Raw genomic sequence first — 19,736 nt, forward strand, 5'->3', positions numbered from 1 at the left:
TTGAAGTAATTCAGAACAAGAAAAATTGAGTCTTCATGCAAAACATTTGTTTCCAGGAGGCTCACAAAAGCATTCTGCTACTGAAATGACATCATGTTTGTCTTGAACAAGCGTGGTTTTCCAGGAGTCTTCCAGTGAGACATTGCCTGGATTCAGTGAATCAGATTTTCTAGCTTTAGCACTTTCCAAAATAAATAAAAGAAGAAACTATATTAGCAATCAAAATAGAAGCAAAAGCACAGGAATTGAGAAGCTCTTTTCCTACACAGACATGGTATTCAAATTCCAGACTATGTCTCAATTTGGATAGCTGTTCCCTTTGATTTGGAATTCTACTTTGACAGTCAATGACCTGGAAGTACTTTATAGATACTTAACTCTTGGAGAATGGTCACAATTAGGATCCTGAAAAAAACCCCAACATTTTAGGGAGGTCAAAAGTCCCACCATGACTCACACATATAGAGATGGTTTCAAGGAATCAATTATTAGCTATTTGAATGTGTCATGGCACAGTTCACACACAGCCATTTCATTATACAGATCAATTTTACAGACCTGACACATCAAAAAGCAGCAATCTCAACAGTTTGAATGTATAAATTCAAACAGAATTTCTTCTATTAAAGCCACTGATGAAAAAAATATTCTTTCTTATCACACATATGAACATGTTTAAGTTCAATGGTTTGTTGATAAGAAACACCTCTGAGGGGAAAAAAAAAATCTCTTAAAATGTTCCTAATAATGAATTCATTGTTGCTGCAAGAATTTCAATTAAAATAAGAACAACCTGTAGGAAAAGTGGCACATATGATTCAAGACAAAAGCTGCAGCAAGCCACCAGCCATAACAAGAGCCAAAGAGCTGACCCTGTGAACTCCATCAATGAAGGTTGCCATACATTCCTGGTACAGAGGAAACCCAAACAGGGTTTATTCTGTAGCTACAGATAACATCTTGATTTCTGCTCTAAGAACCTGCTTCCTGTTCCTCTTGCTGCCCTTTGGTCTTAGGTTCTGATCCAGCAGTGCTCTTTGCCCCCTCAGTTGTATGAACTCATTCTGCCAACACAGCCCTGTTTCTAATCCCACCTCTGGTCTGCTTAACACTAATTCCTGGATTTCACTGCCTACCATGCCCCCTCCCCTTCCCTACTATTTCTAATCATTGCACTGACAGTGGGGGAGGAACAAGCAAGCAGGAGAGAACACACAGCCTAGAATCACTCTATGGAGCTTGTACCCCCTCATTTTCCACTTCTTTATAACAGTATTTCATTCCTGCTTGCCCTAAACTACAGATCTAGCCACTCATGACCCAGTTAAGATTCCCTGCAACCAAGTAAAAGAAAAGCAACTGACACCAACCCAATTGATAGCCTAGAAACAAGAATAACACCTTCATCAAGGACCTTCCAGTTGCCCTAGAGTTTTCTGCAACGTTAACTGATGAGGAATAAAAGCTTAACAGTCAGATAAACTATATACCCTTTACAGTACTTGTTCTTCTAGCATTTTCCTTATTTATTCTGAATTAGAGCAGAGGTTGAAAAAGAGTCTGGTTTATTTTGTGGATTTTTGGGAAGTTTTGCTGTTATGCTGGAACAGGGAAGGAGAGAAACATTTACAAAAACTTGGCAAGAAATGGCAATACCCACTTTTCTTTTGTTATTTTTGCCCCCATTGCCAATATTTTTGGATTTTCATTCTGGAAAAAGGAGAAAGATGAGGAATTGTCTGAAGGAGTGTTTGCTGGGCTGCTTGCCCTCAGAAAACTGGAAAAGTGCCGAGGCTGAAGAAAGAAAGTATTCTATAAACTCGGATCTGACTTGTGTTGAACAGAACAACATTTATGGAGAATTAATATTTCCAGTGTCTTGACCTAGGAAACTTTGTTATCTTGTATGATGTTCAAAGAAATGACCAGTGGAAAAACCACAGAAATTGCCAAACAATCAGCAGTAGTGCTGGCTAGTTATCCTGTCTGACAGTGTCTTGTCAGACACCTCGATAAGAACGTGCAGGAAGAAAGCCTGCAAGAGACAGAGATGGTGAGCTTATTCTTAGCCTCTGGTAACATTTATCTTATGCCATACAATACTCAGGCTTACATTCTTCTCACTACTACTCATTCATTAGCAGACTGTTCTTGTCTTCTATATAAAAAGACCTAATCCTTTTGTTCTTCAAGCAATCTTTAGCCTTCTTCACTCTTGCTGAGTACTCAAATTCATGAAGGAAAAGGACTGACAGCAGCCAGACAACCTGCCCATTCAAGCAACAAAGATACAAATCACATCCTAGGGTTCACTCAGCTACCTGTAACAGGTAATCAGTCAGAAATCCCACACTTAAAATCCTGTGACTTTAAAATAAAGTCTAAATGCTGTATCTTGTTCTAAGGAAAATTCCCATTCTATAGAATATCTTACTAGGAGACATGTGAATGGTGGTTCAAAGTGTGTAAAACGGCTTCAAGGCTTCAGGGAGCACAGTATTAAAGAGGAAGAAAGTAGTAAGGAGAAGATTAAATCTTACATCTGGGTTTTGTTCAGTTATTACAGAGCAAGGGATGCTCTTTAGAAGCTGCCTCTCCAAGCCAGGGAGCTCTGGTTGGGCTGGCCAGCTGTCCAAGGTGCCAACTACTAAGATTTCATCAACCTTTAACTGTTGGAGGAAGTTCTCATTCTCCTGCACCAACCCCAGGAGAGGAACTGGGCAAAGGAAGGACACAACCATACTAAAAGGCACCCCTGGTACAGCCTTTAAAGAACAGCTGGGAGCCACCAGCTCAGACAGCAGAACCAGCACAAACAGTCATGTAAAAAGACCAAGTCTGCAGTGACTCCTTGTAAAACAAGTATCTGTAATCTTATCCAGTCTACATGGCTAAAACCACAGGAGGTAAAGAGAAGGAAAGGGGCCAGCTGGAGAAGGCTGGTGGAAGAAAACAAAAATATGAATTCCTGTTGCCTGCCTTATTTAGAGTATAATTTATTCATCACCACCCCAGACTGAAATGTCTGAGCAACTTCCAGAGCACTGAGAAGTTATTTTTGCCCTCCAAAATAAAAGGAGTATAAGAAACACAACCAACAATCGCTGTTTAATACAATAATAATGCAATACTATGATTCACTTGCATTAAGTCTGACTAAATATGTCATTATCTTTAAATAGAAATGGCAACTAGTAATTTAAAAACTAAAAATAGAAAGATATGTGATGTGAATCCTATATGACTACTCCTAGCATGAATATATTATGCTGTCTTTCAAACGTTTTCCTAGGTGCTTTCAGCTTTTTTTTTTGTTTGTTTTTCACTCAATTTTGCTTCCTATTTCTTTTGTGTACCAAGATACCATCTAGTCACAGAAATGCATTTCTAGAATTTTGTACAAAAAAGGACTACATCATTCCACTACTACAGAAACCATGCTGATATGAAATGTAGATGCCATTGTAACTAAAGAAAATCAAATGGCAGAGATGACAATGAAATATGTGGGAGCAAACACACAAATAAACCCTTTATAATGAAAGGAATACTAAAAGTCTTCTAAAAATGTCAGCTAGGGGAACTCAATAAAGGTCAATACACTTTGAAAAGGAGAAGTTAATCAAAGACTTTCCGTATTTACTGTCTTTTGTTCCATAACATAGTACAATGTACTCTAGGTTGCTTTAAAGCTGTGACCTTTCTTGCCAGCATTCACTGTTCACTAACATAAAAGTCCCAAGTTTTGCTAGAAGAAGCCAAACCTGTTGATGTGTAAATTATGAGTCTCCAAAAGCATTACTTAAATGACAGAGTTTCACACACGTGATTACTTTTGACTGTTCTTGCATAAACCAAAATAAACAACAGGTGGGGAATGACCCCAGAACTCCCTTCCTATGTTTTAAACAGCCTTTAATGTTACCATTCCCACCACTAGCAAATGAAAATAGGTGGGGCAAATATCTTTGTGCCAGTAAAAATGTTTCATTTAACAACAAAGCATGTGTTAAGAAGGCCAATTAAAATGTACAGGCACGTTTTGAAGTCACTGAATTTAGAGTTATGAAAATAAACCAGCATTTTCAAAATGGAAGCATTACAAAAACGACAAGCAGATTTGCATCACCTCAAGGAAAACAATGGTTTTCAAATAATTTTCTTTAAACTGTAACTATCAAAATCAAAGCAAAAATCAAGAATGAGAGTGAATAGTATCAAAATTGTGAATAGTATCAAAACCACTCTTGAAACTTATTTTTTTTGTGGCTCAACAACATTTTCCTGTGTTTCAAAGTGCTTCTTTCCTTTCTTACAGGGCAAGACCATTAACACAAGAGGAGAAACAGCCTATAGCAAGACTACATAGCAAGTGCCTCCATCCTTTCCCCCCTCAGGAAAGAGCATTATTTTCCTAGGGTGGCTTAGTTTAAACGTACATTTAAGTTGATCTAACAGCAGCTAAAACTACAGCTTCTGTTTTCAGTTCACATGATTCCCAAGAGTTTGAAGTGGAAAGGAAATTTGTTTCCCAAGTAACACCCTTTATTCTGCAGCTTACTTAAAGCTAAGTAGTTATTTCCTGGGAGAATTTTACAGGAGTTAATAAGACATCTTTTTCTTTTCAAGAGAATCATCCGTGAGTCATCTCAAACCCATACAGACACAATATCCCTACAGACAAAGATCCACAGAGTGGCTGAGGTTCAAAGGGACATCGGGAGGTCTTCTGGTCCTGTGCTGCTCAAGCAGGACCAACTGCAGCCAGTGAGCTTATGAATATCTGAGGGAGACTCCATAACCACCTCAGGCAACCTGCGCTGGTGCTCACTGACCCTTCCCAGTCAAAAAAGGTGTTTTCTGATGTGTCTCAGTTTGTGTCCATTGCCTCTGGTCCTGTCACTGGGCACCACTGAGAAGAGCCTTGTTCCATCCTCTCTGCACCCTCCCTTCAGGTACTTGCACAAACTGATAACATGTCCCTCCCCAAACCTTTTCTCCTCCAGGCTGAACAGTCCCAGCTGCCAGCCTCTCCTCACATGTCAGAGATGCTCCAGTCCCCCCACCATCTTTGTGGCCCTTCACTGAACTCTCTCCTCTATATCCAGGATGTGTTTCTGCAGGGACTTAATCCTAGAAATTTCTGGAAGAATTAGAGTATCCTGATTAGCTGGAAGGTTAAGCCTGAAGGGTTAAAAATTTCACCTAAGCTGCTGCACATGGCTTTACAACAAGGCGAAGAGCCCTCCAAATTCACCATGAGGGGGTTTCCTCTTTAACCACTACAATAATAGCTTTGGTCGTGGTCCTAACTCAGAGCAGAACAATTAAGGACAGCTTTCAGGAAACTGAATTATGTCTGAAAATACCTCCCTACTAGCTGCAAAATTAGGGAGACTATAAAGTCACTTAAAAATTCACCAGTCCTCAGCTTCCTTTCAAACAGTTTAAGCTTTATGAAGCAAATAAAAAAGCTAATAATGTTGTGAAATATTGCAAGGCTGAGACAAAAAACTAGCAGCTCTGTGTGACAGCATGACTATCAAAATAATTCAAATTACTTTAGGAAGCCATAAATATATTTAAAGAAAAAAAAGTTTACCGATCTTCCAACTTTTCTCCCTCCACATTTTGGTAAGAGGACCAAACACCTAGGCAGACTAGAAGACATGAGCAACAGCTGCAAGTTCCTTTACATTTATTTATATTAAGCCATTATTCTTTCATAGTGCTTCCAGAGCAATTTACAGTCATCTGCAGTATGAAAAAGGGATGCAACAGACAAAGAAAATGAGACGTTATGTGATGAACATTTCTGAGGATGTCAGAATTTTAAATAACTAACACTGTAGCAAAGAGGAAAGAGATTAATGGCAACAGAGCAAGCAAGAAAAGGGATTTTAGGTATATTATGGAAAATAAAAAATTGAAAATTATCTAAAGCCTGTAACAGCATATTTACAAGTCTTTTTTACTGGTAACAGATTCCAAGCTTCAAATCAGGTTTGAATGCATGAGTCAGTAAGGAAAACTATAATAATTTCCTGATACTTCACTGAAATTCTTAGACCATACTACAACAAAAATAAATAATAATCCCTTTTAGAAGGAATATTAGAACAGGATTCTCCTCCAGTTGTTCAGAAACATTAGGGATTTAAAGTATTTCAAAATGTCTGGCTGCAGTTCAACACAACATAGCTAATGGGACTCAATATGAACTCTCCCATAACACTTTATCTAGTCAAATAATTTCTCTTTATAACTTTCTATCTCCAGCTTCTATACTGTCAGATAGAGATATCAAGCATATAAATGGGAAACTACATTAAGAGATATCAGAACTGGTTCTTTTAAGCTGAAAGTAGGTTTTTCTATACATTACAAACCACCTCAAGTCAGCTGCAAGATACCCTATAAAATAACATCTGCAACCTGTAGATGCAATTTCTGTAAAGCTGTTACATATTTTGATGGTATCATTTAGACACTTTCTATTATGCAGACCACCTAACAGAAATATACTTAAGAAATGGTAACACTTTTTTCCATCAAAGTTTACTTGGTGCATAGAGGAATATTTTTTTTTCCCTCTAGCAGGGAATTCAAGGCATTAATTGTAATTTGTTATCAGATATACCAATAAAAGCGATCACTGTGCCCTCCATCAAAAGCTGAAAAAGATTGAATTGATTACCAAATAAGGTAAAGTCTGATAAATCTAATACTCCAAGCTTCACACCTCATTCAAAATGCATCTGTCCAAGTTACCAACTGCAAAGATGTCTGCCAGTTCATCAAGTCAGCTTTGTCCCATTCTCAATATCATAAAAGACTAAGGTACATTTATATCAACTTCAAGTACAGTTTTAGGAGGCTGAAATTCGCTGTGAAAGCCAACAAAGATTAGGGAAAGCTGTCTCTCACCAATTAGACAGTAAAAGCACAGAGATTCAGTATTAATTCCTTGGGAGAAAGGCATCCCAATCAACATCTTTCACCTTGACTGCAGAGGTATCAGCCTGAAACTGGAAGAAGTGGTCCTGGATGGTCCACAGTTTTCACAAGTTACTGTGAGGAAAATTTCAGAATGCGAGTGGAAAAATTAGAACAGGCTATTTTCCTCTTCTTGGAACAATAACCTACGTGTTCAATCATGCATATGTAAATAGACAAGGAACTGTTTCACTCTGGACCAAAGCAAGACTTAAGTGAGAGGCATAAAGCAGAATTCAGTCAAACTACAGAACCATTTGCAATTGTAAATGGCTTTGTAGAAATAACTTGGAATACTGACAAATTTCTTCTTCTGGTGTTCTTGATCCTATATTCAAGAATTCAATCCAGTGACCTCTCTGTGGAGTCAGCATTGACTTGGGTATCTATCATTTGCCTACAATAAAACAGACTGCCAGGAATTCATAGTCTCAGACTACAGATGAAGTGATTCTGTGGAAATCTAACACATAATGATTCGTTTCAGCCCAAAAAGTGTTTTGGTCAGATACAGCAACATTGGAATTTACAGGAGGGAGAAGATGACATTTAGCAAGGAATCATCCTCAGTGGAAGTACAGGTTGCTACATTCACAGCAGAGATCAGGGGATTCAGCATCACTCAAAAAAACATTTGGGATACTGAAACTGCACAATGAAACAGAGAAATTATAAAGCACCAGATTTAAGGCTGTTGCTGCTTGGCTGGTTTGTTCTTTGACACAGAATCAAACCACCTTATCTAATGCACAGGCCCTGACAGTAGGGTGAAGAAGGAGAAATTACTCTGTATTTCTTTTTCTTCTTCCCATAGTAGAGCGCTTAGATATTAAAATTCTAGGGCAAAACCCTCTTTTTTCCTGCTTTTTCTTCCATCTTAAGTTTTTTATAGTGCTATCTGAAAGTGTTGTATTTCAGTAAATTATTTTCACAAAAGATCCTATTTATATTTTTATAACTCAATATAAACTCAAGTTTATATTATTATAACTCAACATGCAGCATATGAATTGTGTCTGCTTAATCTGGAATGTTTCCAGACTAATTTTTTTCAGAATATTTGTCACTGTGCAGTACATCACAAGCACAATTCACAGTTGTTATCAGCTTCACTTGCAGCTGTGAAAGCTTTGCATTCTTTATTTTATAGATGTCCAATTTGGAACCTTACTGTTCAAATACAAGGATCACAAATGGTTACTGTTAATAATGTTACATATCTTGCTTCTCAAGCAAAAAGTAAAATCCAGGTCTTCAGTGGCACTTAACTACAGAAACCTTCAGATGATCATCTCCAATCCTTTATTCAGTTCAGGATAAACACCAAGCACATGCAAAAAGTAAACTGGGTTCTACAGACCACATTCTTTATATCTTTAAGGCATTTCTAAAATACAAGCCATGGTAAGCAGCAAGTTTTTTAAGTGTTAAAAAAAGAGAATGTGTTAATGGAAATACATCCTGTCAAATCAAATAAGGAGATGTGGGTGACATTAAAAAACTTAGCCTATATATCACTTGTCACTTATGTTTCTGTTGGTATTTTAATGAAGTCTAAGATCATGAGCCTACTGTGAAGAGAATCTGGGAGAATAACAGCTGCTCATCTCTAATAGCGATCATGTAACTTAAGAAATGTCACTTTATTATTTTTAAGGAACAAAAAAAGGAAAACACTCCAATGACAAGGTAGGATATCTTAAACAAAGGAAGACTCAAAATTCCTATGTACAACATGCATGCTTCCGTAAAAATCAAAACCTCAGCATTTAAGTTGGCCAAAACCCACAACTTCCAAGCATTCCCTTCAAATTCTTTAGCTAAAAAAAAAAAAAAAACAAACAAACCCAACAAAACAAACAACTGGAGCTAGAAAGGAATCAGACATAACTGTTTCTGTATTTGCTACATTTCAGAGTAGGTCTGATAGCACCAACAGGTTAATGGATGAAAGAGCAAAGTATTAATTAAAGCAGAAGCTTTTTGTTCAAGCCATTAGAGTAAATCTGTACAGTCAGTGTACAATTCCTTAAACCAGCAGGCTCGACTGAGTTAAAGAAAGAGCAAATTCTATCATATTTAATGTTTCTCATGCCTAATCTAGGTACCTTTTTATGAGTACTTCACTATTTTCTTCCACAGAAGCAGAAAAAAGTCTTCTAGTGCTATTAAATGCTCATAAAAGAACTGATTTTCAAATAAAAACATTAATATGAAAATCCTAAAATGTAACCTATTTTTCTTTTGAAATAAATTCTGCCCAACAAGAAAAAACAATTAAATCAATCAAACTATAGAATTTGAAGGTAATAAAATAATGATTCTAAGTACTTTCTTTTTCTTTTTTTCCTACTAGTTACATTGTCAGAAAATTTCTTTATTCTACATTAAGGAACAACTTACCCAAGCTAACTTCCTTCTGAAAAAAATTAATTGAACTTCTATTATGATTGCATTTAGAGTGCTTACATAGAAATTTCCTAACCTTTTTCCAGAGCAAAAACAGTTAAAATGTTTTAATTAAACCACTTTTCCTTGAGAAATGTTTCCTTTACAATGTTTTTAATATAACTCAACATTGGCTGCATCTTTCTTGACAGATGGTATTTCCTTAACAGAGAATGTCTCAAATGGTTTATGTATAACATTCTTTCTAAAATTCATTTCCTTTCTGTGTAAGAAGTTAATACACCAAGAAAAAAAAAAAAACGGGAATGTTTCATGCCATGTGGGATATAAGAGTTCTAGAGTTTTGCTTTAAATTAGCTGAGTAATATTTTTGTAGAAATATTATTAACGTGGTTGAAGCTTAACATTTGGAAAACAGAAAAATACTTGCCCACAACACTGCTTCTCTCCAGATCCCACTCCAACATTAACTTCTCTTTTATGTTCTACTCCTCAGTCCCATGTCTGGTAAAATCTGACAGATCTTAGTAAGGTTCAGCTTAGGAAAGAGATGTTAACTGGGTGACTGTTTTCAAGAACAACAGACTGGTAGTTCTGTAAAAAACACCTCCGAAACCAGAAAGCAAAGTTCTTATAACTTCCCTCCAAAATCATTCAAAACACTGAAATCAGCAGAAAAGCACACTATAATCTTTCTCAGGAGGAAGACAGACACTAAGATCTCACAGAAGTAGATGCAGCTCCTAAGGGTTGGCCACTCCTTCATATTAACATCAAAACACAAATTCTTAAGAGGGAGACTTGTACCAGGTAGATGCAGAAGAACTAAGGTTCCACAAGAAAAAATCCTGGGAAAATGGAATCTTTGCAGGACATTCAGGCCAAAGGTATTGGTTTGCAGCTTGCAATATACACTCCCTATAAAAGTTGTAAACCTCTGGCTAAATGGCTGGAGAGCAACAGCGTAAGAGCAGTCTTCAAGTAATAAAGAAATAACTGTTGATAATTTCTTTTTCCTCTTGTTATGCTATAAGCATTCATTGAAATATTACTTTTCTAATAGATCAAATAATTTTCTGTACAGCTGAAAATTTTTATTCTAAAATACTCTGACACCTGTGGAACTATATTTACAACAATATTTTGCAGTTACTGCTTTCCATTTTTGGGCATCTCTTAGCCAATATGCCATTTTGTGAGACTTCCAGTAAATACTATCATCTATGTTAATACTGTGTTTATAGAGACTATCTTGCACTGAAATCCAAAGCTACCAGACAGTTTCCCTAAATTTGAAGGTTTGCCTATTTTATATTTATGAAGAAATGAGGTATTTCTAAACTTCACAAAAGCCTGTCCTAAATATGCCTTTTCCAGCTACTTTTGTACTTCAAAACACATTGAGAGAACATGGAGACTGGGAATATAATCTTTCTTTCTAGTATGCAAACTCATTTTAGCTTTCTGCTCTCAGCAATGCTACCTTCAGTTCTGAAGGCAAGCTGAATGCCCAGAGTGCATGATAACAAAGCTTTGGGCAATATGTGCAGTGCCAGTTTGCCTAAAAGACTTTTTATGGATGCCTTCCATGAGGTTAAAAAAGAAAGAACAGCTGTATTTAGCACCTCTATTTGCCACTGACTACACGTAAAATGAAGAAGGACCTGAAGGATCTTGGGGTCTCTGATAACTTGGGAATAACTTACAGCTTCCCTTTAAAAAGGAGAAGGATTTCCTACAGCCACTTCAGGGGCTTGGTGCTGTTGCAGAAGGGTGAAGGTCTGCCAAGCTGCAAAGACACAGAGGGAAGGCAGACCATCAGAAAACCCAGGTAACATGTGACTGAAGAAAGAAAACTTTACTAAATCCTCTAAACTTTTCATAAGATTCTTTCCAATTAAAAATAATTGCTATTAGTATGTTTTCAAAGAGAACTACTGCACAGGAGTGCTGTGTAACACATCATATTTGTTCTTCAGTAGACCAGCCTACCACAATTACTTCAACAAAACCCATATAATTTCAGCTATTTTTTTCTTTAGACAGAATATGTATTCCTGTGCTATCAATAACCACTTTGGCAATATCCCTGTTGTGACCACTTCAGGCACATTTGCTTCTGCCTAAACTTAATTTCCATACCTCATAACTACAGAGCCATTGTCTCAATTCTGCAGGTCAGTCATCTCTCAAGATCCTTTGATGGCCTGCTGTAATTAGAACACACACAAAAAAATAGCTGCTTGACCTTGGGCAACTTTGCAGGCATTTGTCTTTCGAAAACTATTAAGGTGGCAGACAAGATAAACATGCAGCTTTTTTACCCACTGTCATAAGCTAAATGAGATGTGCTGTTCAATTCAAGCATTGTTTTAAAGTGTGAGTTTTTTTATTGCTTAGTGCAGTTGACACTGTTCAACATCTGACACTATCCAAAAGAGGCGCAAAACTAAATGCTTCTTAATATTTACCAAAAAGACTAAGATTCTTTCTTCATAGTAGGACTGAGATACAATTCATACAATGCCTATCTTTATTGCAACACAAGTAAAAATATTCTGTGAGACAGAATAAAAATTTCTATAAAAATGTAAGTAAATTTTGGAAATTGGCATCTCAAGATAGAATAATTTATGACAAAATAATGAAGTATTCATTCTGTAAGACCCATTCAAGCACTCAAAATAGCAGATAACTGTAAGGATTTCATTTCAAACTTGGTATTCAAGAGAAAATTTAAACCTGATGTTCCTAATAAAAGAACACACTTCTCTGAGCAAAGCCATAATTTTGGGAGAGACACACCCTTTGTCACTTCCAATGGTTAGAAATAGATGAGTCTGCAAAACATTTATTGTAAATCATATTGAGACACGAGTATTTTTTAAGGAAATTCTAGTGCGAAATCTATGCATCTCATGGAGGCAGCACAAAATGCAGCAAGACCAATCCTCTCCTCAAACAGTCTATCACCAAAGTTTAGAAAGATCAAACATAACCAGAACATGACAGTCCATCTTCCTAGACAGTCTGTAATTATTTAAGAGAGATTCAAACAAACCAAACAACCCCTTTTCCAAACGTAAAATTCATGCCAATTCCCAGGACATTAACCAGGAATTCCACTATCTGATGATGAACTACACATAAATGGCTGACTGGCAACCCATCATTATTACTTGTCCCGAGGACAAATCTACTGACTTGGGCAAGAGATCCTAAAAGAAATTGCTAAAACTGTTTTCTTTTTAAAGGAATTCACTAGGTAAATTGACAGATTAGTGGAGTTTTCACACTGAAGAGGGAGGATCAGAAGAAAGCTACTGTCTGTTTAGGAAGCTGAAAGGAAATTGTTAGCCTTACCTTACCAGACTACAGGTTGTCTTGATAACCTTGGCATGAGTGTATTACCTCACACTTTCTAAAATGTTCAACTCTTCAAGAAAAGAGGACTTCCATGAGTGAAGAGTTAAAAAAAAAATAGACTGGTTCCCAACAGAGACTTAACAGGTAAGTATTTCTTTTATTGGATTTGCTCCTTGAGAAATCTTTTGCAGTTTTCCTTGGCTTTGTTAAAGAACCAAGCAATTACTTCCCTGGAGCACATGGCCCCCAGCTGCAGCTGATACACAATCTCAAAAAATTACCCAGAAGAACCAGAAACAAGCTCCAAGTTCTGACCACAGCCTGAAAGCCCACTTGCAGCTTGACTCACTTTGAAAAGTTGTATCTTCCATGGATCAGCATGTGGTCACTACTATCTCCTGGCTTATCATACCAGAAGAGTTAAAAGTTGTTTCTCAATGAGGACAAAACATGTAACTGCTACTCAGTGAACAGAATGCTTAAGAAATTCCCACTGTACCACAAGAATTCTGGGGAAGAGTTAGTAGAGTTTATGAGAAAGAAATCATTGACTGAAATTAAAAGTGCTTCATGATATAAGTTTCTTAAAGGTAATAGCACAAGCTGCAACAATTAGAAGAAAAAAGGAAAGCTTTACCAGTCATTATTAAATTTATTATTTTTTTATTCTTGCTAAAGTACTATTTGCTTTTACAAAACCAATGCTTTTTACACTCAAGCAGATCTCAAACATGATCTTGATAACAAATGGAATTGATCAGCTGAACAAATGCCTGATTACTGTAGGTATTAAAAACCAGAAGGATCTAGGCCTTCTAGCATCTGAATAATAAAATAAAGCATCTAAAAAACCAAATGAGCTTTCTCACAATTCCATGTCCAAACTAGGACAGAATTTTTTGACATTATTTTCACTAGAGAAACAGTTTATCAAAGCTAACCAGCACATCTCATATAAAAACACAAAATGGAAATCCAGAGGACTCCTAATTTTCTTACATTTCTCCTCAAACTTAGGGAAAGGAATTCACTCTACCTGTGATCAGAATAAATGGTCTATCTGAAGAGAAGTCTGCTGACAGATTGACTCCCTTGATCTCTCAACACTGCCAGCTGGAAAACTTTCTCAGTATAGCCAAGACCTTTTTTTCTGTATTTGAGTAAAAACCAGTGATACAAGATTGGTAACAGTTTTTAGGGTCTTTTTACTTGAGGGTTTTTCTAGCATTTTTCTAGAAACTGAAACAAGTAAATGTTTAGCAGCAACACAGAAGGTTCTAGTAGTCACCTGACACATGCAATTCAGATTCCTTCTCACTTCTGTGCGGGAATACATAAAATTCTGAATATAATCTAGCCAGAGCTTTACACTTGCTATAGATCTGTTTACAGCTTTAACTCACCAATTGAAAATGGTAACTATATCCTGCCCAAGGACATACAAGACAACCAATGAAAACTGCAGTAATCTCCAAAACTTCACACACTGCTTGCAGAAGTCTGGAAAAACAGAGGCATTTTGCTGTGTTTTGATGCTGTAATTTAGCTGCTTGATTAATGGAATCTACAGTTTCCTTCTGAACAGCTACCTTTCAAATTTCAGAAATACAGCATGAAGTGCTTTCAGTGGTATTTATTACAGAGAGACTACTAGTATCCTATTTGAGGCTGTCTAGAAACAAATTGTAAAAACACTTCAAAAATATTAATCAGCTTTAAAACAATAATTCCTGCATACATTTTTCTATGTAAATTAAATCCCATTAGAAGAACATAATTTTTAAAATATGGCTTGAGCTAATTTTAAAGATGGTTGGAAAAGTTTGGCCTACACTGATTAAAATCTATACTTAAATGAAAGGAAAATTAAACCACAAAAACTGTGCTCATTTTAGAAAAACAAGCATATCACTGCCAAAGTGCAGTCCTAAGTTTAGACTGCTGTCTGACTAAAACATTGTAATTATGAGAAACTGAAATGGATTTCTAAATGTTTCAAGATGAAACAGCCATTGGGTAATTTGCAAGATATGCAATTATCTTCTGAATTCAAACACATAATGCTAATACTCAATCTGAACAAATGCAGGCTGTTTGTGTGAAGACTGAGGAAATCAATATTAAACATCAATACCAACACTAGATAGGAGTAACCATAATGAAATCTAAGAGCAGAATTACCAAGTGATGTGGAATTAATTACTTCAAGAATTTTCTTTGAGGAGAAAAAAAAAAGGCTTGGAATCTCTCTGTTGTTTCTGTCTCTCCAAGAGCTGTTCGAGCTGAACAGAGGATCCTCAGCCCTCTTATCCCCATTAAAACTGCATCAGGAGGCATTTCACCCAAGCTCTCATGTGTAGCAAGACAGTAACATTTTTACCTTCAAACACCAGAGAGGGTCTTCAAATAGATTCAAAGGGTCATAGAACATATGTTCTGTTACTTCATCATTAATATTCACATCTGCGAGGGATCATTATCATACTTGACCATGCAAAACTTAAAAGGAAATAAAAATTAAACATAATCACACCCTCACCCCAGATCTGTTTGTCCATTTCATGTATAACCATTGTAAATTCCAGTTACTTTGAAAAGTAAGTTAAATCTTGATCTGCAGCAATCATTAACAGTTTGATGCAATTAGCAGGATTGCAAGAAATTCAAAGTAGCTCCATTCCTGTTTCAAAATCATGATGGCATGTACTTGTCAGTACATGCACTGCTTTTATTGTCTGCCTTTGATTTAGGAAGAAAAATTAATTACTTGGTTGTGTTCTATTTCTGGGTCTCCTTTGAAAGCCTGAGTGTTCGGTTATCTTTTGACTCTTCCGACTACAGCCCAGTCTGTTGTTTCACTGATTTGGTGAAAGGAGTACAAAACAATCTGTCGTTTATATATGAAAACACATAGGAACTGTAAGGAGCATGTCTGGGGACACAGCAGTTCACAGGACCACCATCATTCAAACAGTAATTTTATAAAGGACAAGAGAATCTTTTCAGCAAAAATTAATTCTCTTTCTACCAGTAGTGTGAGGTGATCCACATAACTGCTTCATACAGACTCTTGAGGCAGTCTTCATTTAGCCTTCACGGCACCTCTGGAGCTGCCATCAAAGGAGAAGAGCAAATAAAGATCAATTTCTCTCAACACTAAGAGATGCTGAATGCCTTAAAAATAATAGCACCATCATAAGCTCAATGAAAAAACACCTGAGATTAAGAAATATCTTTCAGAAACACTGGAATGAAAGCAATACCTGCTCCCTTGATACCTAAAATAACATCAACAGCAGGTTTTATACCAAAGGATGCTTGAAACAAGCTCCTCAAGAGTTAGGGGAGTTTTAGTATCACACATGCAAAATCTTGGAAAAGCAAGGTGAAGAAAAGCAGTTCCGTTCTCAAGGGGAAACTACCTTAAGCCTATTATCAGATTAAAGGCAAATTAATTTCCTCAAACTCATGAAAGGATAGTGTGTGAACCCAGTGAAGATACTAATTTTGCACAGGCAAGTAAAGGCTCTCCCAGTTTTTAACCCCTAAGCATACAAGAACTCTAATACAAACAAATGTAATTAGGTAAATTATATTTATTGTATCAAAACAAGATCAAGTTCACAAGTACACTGCTCACCTAAGAGAAAAAAAAAGGAAAATGAAGAGACATTTTGGGCATGTTTGAAGAATTCTGCTAATGTAGCTCTATCACATCTCACTGTGCCCTGCTATAGCTAAAAATTGGACAATTCACAATGCAAAATTCTCTTTCAGGAGCAATTTACTTGTCAGGCCAAGGCAACAAATAGTAAAATCAAACTGTGAGCCTTTGCCCACAGTCAGCAAGGTCCCGTTCCAAAAATTCAACTCTCCAAAAGGTCCATCTCCCCCTCTCTTAGCCCTAAGTGCTGACCAAGCACCACACACACGACACAAACAAGCCAGCTCTCCTCAGGCCAGTGCCAAGAAAACATTTAACCAGACTGTGGAGCTCAGTGCCTCATGTCTGTGTGTTCCCAGCACCACGACCTGAAGAAACACTAGGGAACAAGGAAGGGACAGCCTTGAACAAGACTGCAAGTGGAGAAGATGAGAATGAAATAAGGAAAGAAGGACAGAGGAAAGCACAATTATTTGTAAATAATGATGAGGTAAGAAGAAAGCATAATTTGAGACAAAGACTCTGCACATCCCAAGAAGCTGGAAGAAGTCAACAAAAGTAAAAAGAAAAAAAAAAAAAAAAGGCTTTGGCTTTGGCAAAACAGAGTTGGGAAGAGGGGTAGCAGCACACTGAAGGATAGGACAAGTGACAGGAAAGAAAAGACATATGTGAGACTGTCCAAACAAAAATTAAGAGAAAGAAACTCTGTGGGGAAAACTCTTGGACAGAATCAGGTAGAAAACCAGCAGAAGGACAAGAGGATTTGCACTTATGGCAGTTCAGATTAAGAACCTAAGAATTAAAAATCTGGCTTTACTAAAAATAGCTGCTGAAGGAGTGGAGACTCTGCAGGACCAGATGAAACACGTGGGAGTTTCCCACATGAGCAACTGGAGAAAGGGTTATGTGATCCAGCAAATCCTAACACCAATAAAACCCCAGGTGGGTGTGAAGATGACATCTCATTCCACTTCCAATCTTCTTTCCAGATTGCTTTTGTGGGGAGGGCAGGCAACACCATGAAAGCAAAACTCATTGAGACTGAGGAGCTGGACCATATCAGAATCAAGGCTTCCCTGCAGAATCTCAGTCTGGCTTTCACAGGTTGGGTACAAAATTATCTTTCCTTCAAGATTCTGCCTTACTGAGTACACATGGTGGACCAGCCCTTGAGGTCTAAATAAAGGTTTGTATGTGACTTCCCTCTTTCAGCACAGAAACACTTTGGCAAGCAGTGAATGGAGAAAAAACCCTTGGAAGATGAGAAAGTTCCTTCACAGACTTATTCTCTCTTCAGTCTTACCACATATTGCCTACACATGGCTGACTTTTTTTGTAATTGAAACTTTTCAGAAGTTTGAGGTGTAGTTCTGATTTTCTGAATGATCAATTTGAGATCTGGCTTCTCAAGGTACAGTTTCACATTACGGCTGACCCACAGCTGGGTTACATTAGCAGAAGGAGAAACAGCTTCCGTTCATATCAGAGCAAACACTCACAGGAATAACTTCCATCCCCATAAAACTGTTAGATCAACTGTCCCTGAAATCATCCGACCACTAAATCCACTACAAAGAGAGTAACAAGAACCCATGGCCAGCGATGGAAAGGAGTGAGACCACACTCTTCAGCTGCAGCCCACACACTGACCAAACCACGGATTCACACTGGTAAGAGGTACCTTGATTTGCTGAGGTACAGCTTCCACTGCAGCTCGGCATTCAGACTGTTAGATAATACTGTAAAACATGATTGCAAAGTCCACCAACTCATTTTAGATTTCTGTGTTCAATTTAAGACATATTTTGGCTTTTTTTAAATCCTAGTTTCCCCATTTGTTAAGTAAGAAGCAGGATGGAGAGGGACCTACCTATTAATCTCTGTTTTACAGTGGAATAAGCTCAAGCTTGAGAAACATTAAAAGGTTACTATGCTATGTACACCTGAAAAGTCCAATGGTCCAAAAGCAGAGGCTGGGTTGTGTTTTGAACAGAACACACAGCTTCTATGAAGTAAGTGAGATATGGTGATGCTTTCAATCAGTAAATAAAATCCACCACCCACTAGTGCAGCCCACTCCACGCACTAACAAAAGTAGAGATAAAAGAAGTCCAGTGACCAAAAACTGTATTGCAATGAATACACACAAGCACCAGTGTGAAGCTACACGGCCAGTTTAACTCCAGCATTTATTTTTAGTGGGCAGCTTCTTGCAGCCGCAGCTATGTGCTGAACAGCCCGGTTGTGCAAAGCTCCGAGCCTTGCTGCAGCGCTCACCCTGCATTCACTGCACAAGAGACCATTCAGGTCAAAGTTTAGCTTGGCCAGAGGGCACATCCAGCCCAGACGGCAGCACGCACGCCAGTACTAACGGGAAAAGTGACAACAGGCACAATAACCAAGGAAAACCACACAGTTATAGCTGGGGAAAAAAAAAAAAAAAAAAACTGACTGGCTTCTGTGTATGTACAAACCAAAACAAGACACTCAGTTTGCTCCCCAAAAGGAAAGATACTAAGGATGAGATTATAACGACAGGCCTCCGGTTATTTATTCCTCCAGGTGCAACAAAAACAGCAGCACTGAAACCGAGGTTTCGGGTACCGTACACGTCTCACACACACGGACCGCCTCCGCAGACAAGCTCAAGCGCTGTCCTCCATCGCCGCGGCTCCCGGCCCTCCTACAGCGCGGCGACCATGCCTGGGGACAAACGGGAGGCGGCTGAGAGCCCGGCGGGCGAGAACGACCCGGCGAGGCTAGGGCAGCTGCGGAGCCCCGGCGCCGCTGCCACCGCCAGCACCGCGGCCCGCCCTCCTCTCCGTCCGCCCCTCCCTCACCTGGGACGGGGCAGCGCCGCGGCGGGAGGAGCTCACGGAGCCGCCGCGGCGGGAGGAGCTCACGGAGCCGCCGCGCCGCCGCCACCGCCCGCGGGCGCCACGGCCGCCGCCATGTTCCCGCGGCCTCTGACCCCGCGCACTTCCGGTCACGGCGGTCACGCCGTTGCCATGGCAGCGCTCCCGGCCGGGCCCCTTAAAGGGACCGCGCGGGAGGGGCGCGGGGCGCCGCGGGCCACGGCGGCACCGGGCCACGGGGCACGGCGTAACCCGGGCATGAGCCGAAAAGGGACGGTGATTCATCCGCCCCACAGCGCTGCACGAAGGGGAAAACCGTACTGCTGTTTAGCTGCGGAATTTCTCATAAAATAGCCTGTGCGGTGGGAGACTAGTGGAAAAGGACCGCGGCATGATTTCCATTGCTGTGAGGAGATTGTTTCTCTTAACTTTCCCCGAAACGGGCT

The 19,736-nt window shown here is 38.6% G+C and overlaps 1 protein-coding gene across 4 annotated transcripts in view; it reads right to left on the reverse strand.

Annotated features, from left to right (window-relative positions):
* Positions 1-19,434, reverse strand: part of LCLAT1 (lysocardiolipin acyltransferase 1) — a 112,697-nt gene extending 93,263 nt beyond the window's left edge. Inside the window, exons 1-2 of one of the 4 annotated variants that reach the window (XM_068186041.1) lie at positions 19,276-19,434; positions 19,045-19,138 (exon numbers count right to left, since the gene is read on the reverse strand). The gene's annotated coding sequence lies outside the window, so the exon portion shown is untranslated. Of the gene's footprint in view, positions 1-5,066; positions 5,144-7,297; positions 7,403-19,044; positions 19,139-19,275 lie in introns of those variants that run through there. The other 3 variants (XM_068186044.1, XM_068186042.1, XM_068186043.1) reach the window with 3 other exon arrangements.
* Positions 19,435-19,736: the final 302 nt, after the last annotated feature.

This window comes from Anomalospiza imberbis, chromosome 3 (genome assembly GCF_031753505.1).
Source record: "Anomalospiza imberbis isolate Cuckoo-Finch-1a 21T00152 chromosome 3, ASM3175350v1, whole genome shotgun sequence".
In the NCBI taxonomy this organism is placed as follows: Eukaryota; Metazoa; Chordata; class Aves; order Passeriformes; family Viduidae; genus Anomalospiza; species Anomalospiza imberbis.